Source organism: Xenia sp. Carnegie-2017, unplaced genomic scaffold (genome assembly GCF_021976095.1).
Source record: "Xenia sp. Carnegie-2017 unplaced genomic scaffold, XeniaSp_v1 HiC_scaffold_6, whole genome shotgun sequence".
Lineage (NCBI taxonomy): Eukaryota > Metazoa > Cnidaria > Anthozoa > Malacalcyonacea > Xeniidae > Xenia > Xenia sp. Carnegie-2017.
The window spans coordinates 10,743,707-10,752,282 of record NW_025813526.1 but is presented as its reverse complement, the minus strand read 5'-3'; the positions used below and the strand labels follow the sequence as shown (position 1 = coordinate 10,752,282).

Sequence of the window (8,576 nt, the reverse complement as noted above, 5' to 3'; positions counted from 1 at the left end):
TTAGCATTAATTAGCACAGCAAAGGTGATTTCATCTTGTGTCATCTGATGTTGGGAGAGTATTCTTGATGAAGGCCCTTCATCATTAAGAGGTTTGTTGGTTTTCTTATAGTTTTAGACACTGTGAAAATATTTATGAAGACCAATGAACTTTGATGAAGTCTAGTTAGTTTTAAACATTATAGCAAAGTGATTTAGCTTCATCACCAAATAATCACTGAATCATCTCAAAACCTGCTTAAATTTAGGCTGCATAAATACTTGACATTCAATAAGATAAATCACTGCAATAACCCAAGAAAATTATTCTTTCAGTGTTTGACCCACAATTTATAAAATTGATACAATATTTATTTAAACAAGCACAAATATTACTATACCAAGCTTGTTGCCTTTATTCAAATTTTTGTGTTTTTATTTCATTTTGAAATGTTTTATATCATAATGCAAGATAACTTGCCTCTTAAGTTAGTCGTTTCATTATTTAGAATCGAACTTGTTAAATTGGTTGCTATCACAAATGAGAGCTATATTTATTACATACAAAAAATTTAGAGAATTGTATTGCTAGCTGTGAAGAATTAACTAGATGGAATCTTTCAATGGAATATCAACAGGGGCGGATATAGAGTATGTCAAATCCGTCGCGCAACAGATGTTTGAAATTCTAAAATTACCTATTCATATTAATTAAAAATTCATTAATTTTTCTTACTTTATCATCGCATTTACTTCGTGATAAAAATCCAGCTTTATTTATTATTGAAAACTAATGACTAATCCAATGAATATCTCGTTGGTAACCAGATCAGTTGAATTTTAATTGACCTGGAATGACCGACTGATAAGCGGGTGGCTTGACTGGCTCGACGGATAAAGGAGTCTATGCACGCCAAAAACGCTTATTTTATTGGTCAATGGCCAGATCAGTGGACAGTCTGGAATGGTCTCGACTGATAATAGGGGTGGCCGGACGTATAAAGGAATCCAATTGCTATCTTACAATTGGTTCATTTGAATTTTTGTTTTATTATGATTGGTTTGACGGATTTCGACTGACAGCCAACTGAACTAACACAGTCAAGCTCACTGTCTGAATTGAATGTTTGATCGTTTCATAGTAATTTTATAAGCATGATAGAAACTAAACTACAATCAGATGGAATTTATAGAAATCTTTACAAATTCATATATTGACATGAATGCTGCTGTCCAAACTGTGAATTTTTTCAAGAGGGCGAATAATTTATGGTTGAATTGTAAATGTTTGGCAAATACGATCTCGGGAGCGACATTTCAGTCATTGATGTTAAAAAGCAAGCCAACATTCTTTTGAGTTTTATCAACAGAAATTTACATCCAAAATCGTAAGTAAAGACAACTGAAGTGTATGCATGAATGTAATATATCAAAGTCAATTTATGCGAGTGTGTGATGCGACTTATGTTAATTTGGCGTATAGTAAACAGATTGATGCTTCTAAAACTGTTGTTGCCGCGACTTTTCGCTATGATTTCTTTAATTCTTGGGGGATCGTGACCATTATATGGAAGTGAAATCCTACATTCCTGCAAATTTATTTCAATGGACAAAAAATCTGTAGCCATAAGGCGCCATACTCTTATTTACTTTATCATAAACAAATGTTTGGGGCTTTTCAGTTTATGATCATTGATCATTCAATCATTAGACAGTTATAATACATATTGTTTAAGATTTGAGAAAACTAACATTGATTACATGAGAAGCTGTTTACTATAACCTATGATTTTGAGTCTTCTGATCCATGAAGTTTTTTATTTTGACAATTTGACTGGAATGGTATTAAACCTGAGTATTTCACCTACATGAAATGTTGTCCCATGTCACATATTGTCCCATTTTCTAATTGACCACCTATGTAGAGATGTAAAGGTGTGTTAATCTATGGCTTATACAAGATTGTTTGCCATAAATTCCAAAGTAAAATGTCTTCAATGTATGCAGATAAACCTTGAAATTTGCCAAAACAGCAAAGTATTTTCATGATCACTAGGTAATTTTTCTGATGATCATTATAATTTCTAAACTAAATTATTTCAGATTTACATTTAAACGAGCTTTGATCATATGAAAAGATATTTATCATAACCAGTAAGCATGACACATGAACCAATTTTAACATTCATGTAATTATATAATTAAAGACATGGTGGTTACATTCTGTTTGTATTTGCTAATACAATGCTACTAATGATTGCTATATAGCACACCTTGCATATACTCTCACAGAAGATAATAGTTTAGTGAAATGCTTAATAAACATTTGTGGCATTAAACTGTCCTTAACTGCAAATTTTCACTCTGATAAATTTTGCTTAATCTTTAGAAGAAAAAAATTTTGAGTTTTTTCTCAAAATGTGAATTTGCTGGCACTGATGTGGAGATAGGTAAAGGGTTACAATAAACTTTCATGGTTTGAAGTATGAGCTTTTCTATATCTATGAACTGTCACTTGTAGTACCAAATTTCTAACTTAACTCATTACATAGAGGTTTGAATAGTTGTATCTAGCGGGTCTATGCCTGACAACTTGGTAGAAATTTTAAAGACTGTATCTGTTTTTGAACAGTATTATTGTAAAATAAATTTTACCTTCCTAGACATGCTAATGAGCCATACATTTGGCATGATAATGAGCCTAAATATTTGGCAAAACATTCAAGTATTCTTCACTTTATTTTTTTTTTGAAAAACGTAAGCAAAATGTGTTGTTTTTACCCTAAAACGATGCCCACAAAATGCATTTTGTATTGCTCTAAAACGCTGATAATGGCATTTTCAAGGCTCTGAAATTCAAAAGTTCTCAGGGAAGAATGCCTCAGAACCCCCATTATGGTCCGGAGCGCCTCTGACGTTTTATGACTGATGTTTAAAAAATCCTAGATCGCCCCTGAATATCAAGATAGATAAAAAAGATGCAATCAGTGGATGCTGCATTGGAGAAGAGTAGAGCTGATATAATTTATGCTGTCCTTAAATGTCATGCGATTCCCCCACAAGAAACCATGTGGTTTTTGGTAAAGAAAAGAGAGCGGTAATCAGGTGTCGACAATGTGGTCCCACTGTCTTATTATGCTCAAGTTGTGATGTTGTCACCCATAATAGTAAACCATTACATGACAGTGTGGCTTGGTTTAATGGTTTCTACCAGTCAGTTTCCACAACTGAAACATTCTCGTCAAATGGGCAGTTGGGGTTTGTTAGTTAGTATGTTTTATGATCATGATGAAAGGACAAATCAGGCATTCTAAAAAATAGTTTTCTTTTTAGAACGATATGCACCATTTCTGTTTTGTAAAGAGTGTATAAATTGTAACTCTAAGAATGAATTATCCATTATTCCAAGTGACGACATGTGTATTGTACTCACAATGAATGGTAAGTAATTGCGAGGTGAAATTATTGTCATATAAATGTATTTTGCCTAAATAGTAATATTTTATAAGTTAAACATAATTTTTTTGGTGTTTTAGTAGAGCAGAAACATTGTATTCATTTTCATACAGTTGCTCATACTGCAATCAGCATTTTCACCAATGGTGATGGAGAAAGTAGTAAGTGAAGGATATTGTCCTGGTAGCCCCACAAATTTTAACTATGTTTTCAGTGAAGATGTAATTAGAATGTGGGATTCCATCAGAAAGCACATGCCTGGCAAATCCGAATCGGCATTTTAAAATCTTTGGGGTCAGTGTCCACTTCAAAGAACAGTGTAAAATCTCAATAGTATAAGATGTTGTTTTATAACGAAGATGCTTCATATTAAAGTACCTAACTGAAATAATTTACTTAGTCAAAGTAAATTGCAGCTTTTTTAATTAACGTAGAAGGTGTTTTATTTGACTGAAGGCATTGTTTATTTTCATTTTCATTTCCAGTCAGATGTTATTAAACCTAGAGTTTTCCATCGTGTATTCAAAGAGTAGTGTTTGTTTGTCATGAAATTGACTTAATTGTGGGGGAATGGATACAATGCCCCAGTTGCTATATATCCCGGCATTACTGTCATTTTGATGGTAATGCTAAACTCTATCGCTACAAATGTGTTCCAATGTACTGTGTTTTTTATTAGAAATGTAAGTAAAATTTTTGTAATTTTAATAATGTGCATTGCTTGTGTTTCGATGTTACCTGTTTTAGCAGTGAAACATTTGTACTATGTTGTGTGAAGTCAAATGAATGAGATGTAAATGAAACGGCTTTCAGCTTTATTGTTGTTTTATAGAAGGGGAAGAAAATGTTACTACCTTAATGTGTTTATTAAAGAGGACGAACCTGTCAAGGAGCATCTAAGGAGTGTTTATTCCCACAAGTCAGCGAAGGTCATTTGCCTGAATATCTTTAATAGTATATACATATTTGTACGTATTAGAAAGTTAAAGTCAGGGAATGCAGAATTATTCAAACAATCAAGTATTGAAATATTTCTTATCCAGGGGCAGTCTGCAAACTCATACTGTGGAACTTCCCACTGGAAAGCTGCAAAAATACCACTAATTCTCTGTCAAAGCTTGACAAAACTGGTTTGGTGGTTGCTGGTTGTCGCCATTCAATAGCTCAAGATGCTGTTGATATGCACCAAGGAGAGTTGTATGGGTATACCCATTACATTCAAATGAACAAACTAGTTCCTCGCAAATTCTTTGGCAAGATATTATCTGCAAGTACTGGACGTAGTTGAAAATTATTATTATTGCTCTATATCCTTTTTTGTGTTTGTTATTGCCTTGAATCGAGCCATGATTTAGGTATGTATTTTGTTATTATTTTAAAGTTACATTAGGAGGGCCCTGGCAGCAAGAAACTGGTTACACTACAGGAGAGGAGGTAGAGCAAATAAATAGTTATATATCAAGATTGGGCTCGATAACAAAATATATGCATGCTGCATGTACGTATTTTTCTCTTACACATGAAGTTCTTGACGACTTCCTAAACAATGTAAATGCATAATATCCTGTAACATTTACAGGCTATAATGAAGCATCACAGAGCATGTCTTCCATTGGAATAAGTTAAAAATTTTGAAATTACCTGTAGTCCTTTGCAAGAAACAGATTTCAGCATGTTCCTGTTATGTTTTATCTGACACTGATTGTATCATTCTACACAGCTATCAAAAGTAATAGAAAACTTACTGGTCGTACGTATGTTTTTTTAAGATAAAGAATTTGCTTTAAGAAAACCAGAAAGAACTTGATGCTCTGTTGAGTGAAATGAGCATCGCAGAATGTCGAGGGAAACTTCAAATATGGTTGTCTGAAATAGCCAACTGTGGAAAACGTTTGTAGCTAATTTTGCGAAATTGTCTATTTGCAAACTATGGGCATTAATATTTCGTTTGATTTATAATTAGGGTTTGTGCTTAAAAGGTACTTAAAACCCTTGAAAAATCCTTGAATAAGGACACTGAAAGAAGTACTTCAAAATCAAAAAATTAAAATCAAAAAGTAGTCCATAGACTTTGGCGGTGGATGTGACATTGTGTCGGATTGTTCTGTAATCGCTTTCGTTCTGTTTCTTTTTGTCTTTCAGTTCTTTCATTTTCTGGTTGATGCGGTTGTTGGTCGTTATGCTGGGGTCTGCTTGGAGAGATGCCAACAACGCTTACGAATCTACCGACATAAACTACAAGAACATCGAGAATCCGTAACAACATACACTACACAATCAGACGTTAATTCTATTAAGGAAGTCATCAAAAGCAACATCCGGATATAGAACAAAATGACACCACGAACTTCGTCGATTATTACAAGAATGAAGATCTTAGAAACAACTCCATCCCAACACAACCGAATCTGACACAAACATCTCGAGGAAATCACTAAAGACGCGAACAAACTTGACTACGTTGCCGACCTGGATTCAGCTTTAAAGTACACCAACTTGACACACAAAACGAAAGAAGACATTCGTCACAAAATCACCAATAACCTCTGCTACAAAGCACCAGTCACCCTAAACAACTAAGGACTACGAGCAATTAAAAACCTACAAAACGACGACCGAATAATCATATTACGAGCTAACAAAAGACGCAAGACAGTTATCATGGACAGATCAGAATACATCGACACACAAACAACACAAACATCAGACTATGGAAAAGATATGTTGACGACATCTTTGCCATAGTCAAGAAAGGCAAAACAGAAGAAATCCTACACACCGAAAACAATAGCACAAATTATATAACCTTCATTATAGACGAAAAGCACGACAAACAACTTACTTTCCTCGACATCCTACTAACCAGAACAGATGACGGTACACTAAACACACAAGTATACCGCTAAACAACCCACACAGACCAAATACTCGATTTCAACAGCAATCATCCAACACAACACAAAATAAACTGCATTCGAACACTTTTCAACAGGATAAACACTCATTGTAATACGGAAGAAGCCAAAAAAACAGAACGCAACTACTTATACTCCACATTTATTAAAAACAATTACCCTAGAAACTTCATAAACAAAACTACATACGAAATACAAAACGAAACACAAACCGACAAAAGCAACAAAAAACCGGACGAAACAGTAAGAATCGTTACATTACCATACATAAACGGAACATCAGAAATGACTGCCAGACTTCTTCGACCATTTAATATTAACGTCGCCCACAAAACACAAAAACTCAAATCATGTTTCACCAAACATAAAGACAAAACAACAATTCATGATACAACTGACGCGATCTACATCATACCATGTAAAGATTGTTCAAAGCAATACATAGGACAAACATCTAAGAAAATTGAAACAAGACTCACAGAACACAAAAACGCAATAAAACAACGAGATCCGAACTCACTACCGGCAGAACATACCCACGGAAACAACCACACATTCGACTGGATAGAAACTAAAGTACTCGGACGCGCACAGACTAAACACGCACGCGAATTTAAAGAAGCTTGGTACAGTAAAGACAACGACAAAATAAACAGACATATCGACATACCCATCATACACTCACAACTAAAGAAAAGGAAAAAAAAACTACAAACAACACCAAAACTAAAACACTACATTCTAACTAATTATATATTAGTTAACTACTATTCTCGACACTAAATGATCTTTTGCAACATCACATATTGGAATTTCAGTTGAAGAAGTTACAACAAATGTTCTTTGTTAACTCTCTTCATGGTCGGCCAGCCCTTCTGTTAACATCATTTTCACCTCTGAAAGAAAAGAGGCACAACTTGAATTTTATAAAGTCCTTTCTATACCACGATAATTATCAATAAACTAACTACAGAGGATAGTAACTCATATGTGGAGATATCCAACATTAAAATGCACAAATTTATGTGCATAAAGAAAAAATTATATCTCAAAAATGCATGATTTAGAGGAATACAATATGATAACTTTCATGTAAATCATGGATATTTTCAGTCGTTACTATCTAGACAATTAAATAAAGCATTGACAATCAACCCAAACATTGATGGCAAAACATAGCATCAACCCATTGAATATAGCATCAACCCTAACATTGATGCACAAAACAAGTTATAAACAGCTTGAGTTGGATTTTTATGCTACAGAGAACAAATTTTGAATATCACAATTATGTTTTGCTCCTTTTAATCATGTAAAATAAAATTTTGGAGAAACAATAAAGGTTAAGAATAGTGTGTCTCTGGAAAACATCTCTAGTGATCAGGTACATAGTAAGTTAGTAACCCAGGGTCAGCTGTAAAGAAGTCAACGTACCAGGACAGGCTGGACCGTAACTAGTATTAGAACTGTTTTGGCTTGGGATGTCATCAGTGGTTGATGCCTGCTGATTGAGAAAAGTACTTAAAATCTGAACGCGAAATATATTTGATTTCTTGTATATCAAGCCACTGGTTTGAATGACCAGTAGATCATTTTGTCTCGTGCTCAATGCTCATCTGTTAAATTTGTTTCAAATGAATAAAGACAGACTACTGTTGGATTAATATAAACTAAATGCGAAACAACTCGCTCATTTACCGTTCTTGTACTCAAAGTTTGCGTCATTACCCTTCCTATCGCTTCTGTCAGCCTTCTCAAAGTATCATTTGTATTATAATGCCTTGTTTTGTACGCTTTCTGCTTAAATCAGTGAACTATAATATTGAATCGGAAGCCATGCTTCATAACTTTCCTCAGCGGAAGAGGGTAATACGATCACTAACGTTATGCCATCTTAAGTGTGGCAAGTGTAACAAAAATTTTTTGGTTATTTGATATAACCAAATCGGCACCAAACTGAAAATGATTAATTAATAAATAACCAAGTAGCGTTCAATTGGTTATTTGATATAACCTAATCGGTACCGAACTGAAAATGGTTATATATTAAATAACCAAATTTTGTCAATTGATTATTTGATATAACCAAACTTATGCTAGTCCAAAAAATGGTTATTTGCTAAATAACCATGTTTCGGAAAATTGGTTATTTGAAATAACCAACCTATTACTTTTGGTTATATAATAAATAATGAAATTAAACATTAAAAATTCCGTAAATAATAGA

General features: G+C 33.7%; 1 long non-coding RNA gene across 5 annotated transcripts; it reads left to right on the top strand.

The window, feature by feature from the left end:
* Positions 1 to 10: 10 nt before the first annotated feature.
* LOC124457528 lies at positions 11 to 5,503 on the top strand. 5 transcript variants are annotated; one of them, XR_006952644.1, is made up of 8 exons: positions 11 to 91; positions 2,925 to 3,244; positions 3,312 to 3,419; positions 3,515 to 3,595; positions 4,267 to 4,363; positions 4,478 to 4,705; positions 4,816 to 4,868; positions 5,204 to 5,503. It is a non-coding gene; the product is annotated as an uncharacterized LOC124457528 (long non-coding RNA). The 5 variants fall into 5 exon arrangements; XR_006952642.1 differs by having other exon boundaries at positions 2,925 to 3,236; positions 3,515 to 4,363; XR_006952643.1 differs by having other exon boundaries at positions 3,548 to 4,363.
* The last annotated feature ends 3,073 nt before the right edge of the window (positions 5,504 to 8,576 follow it).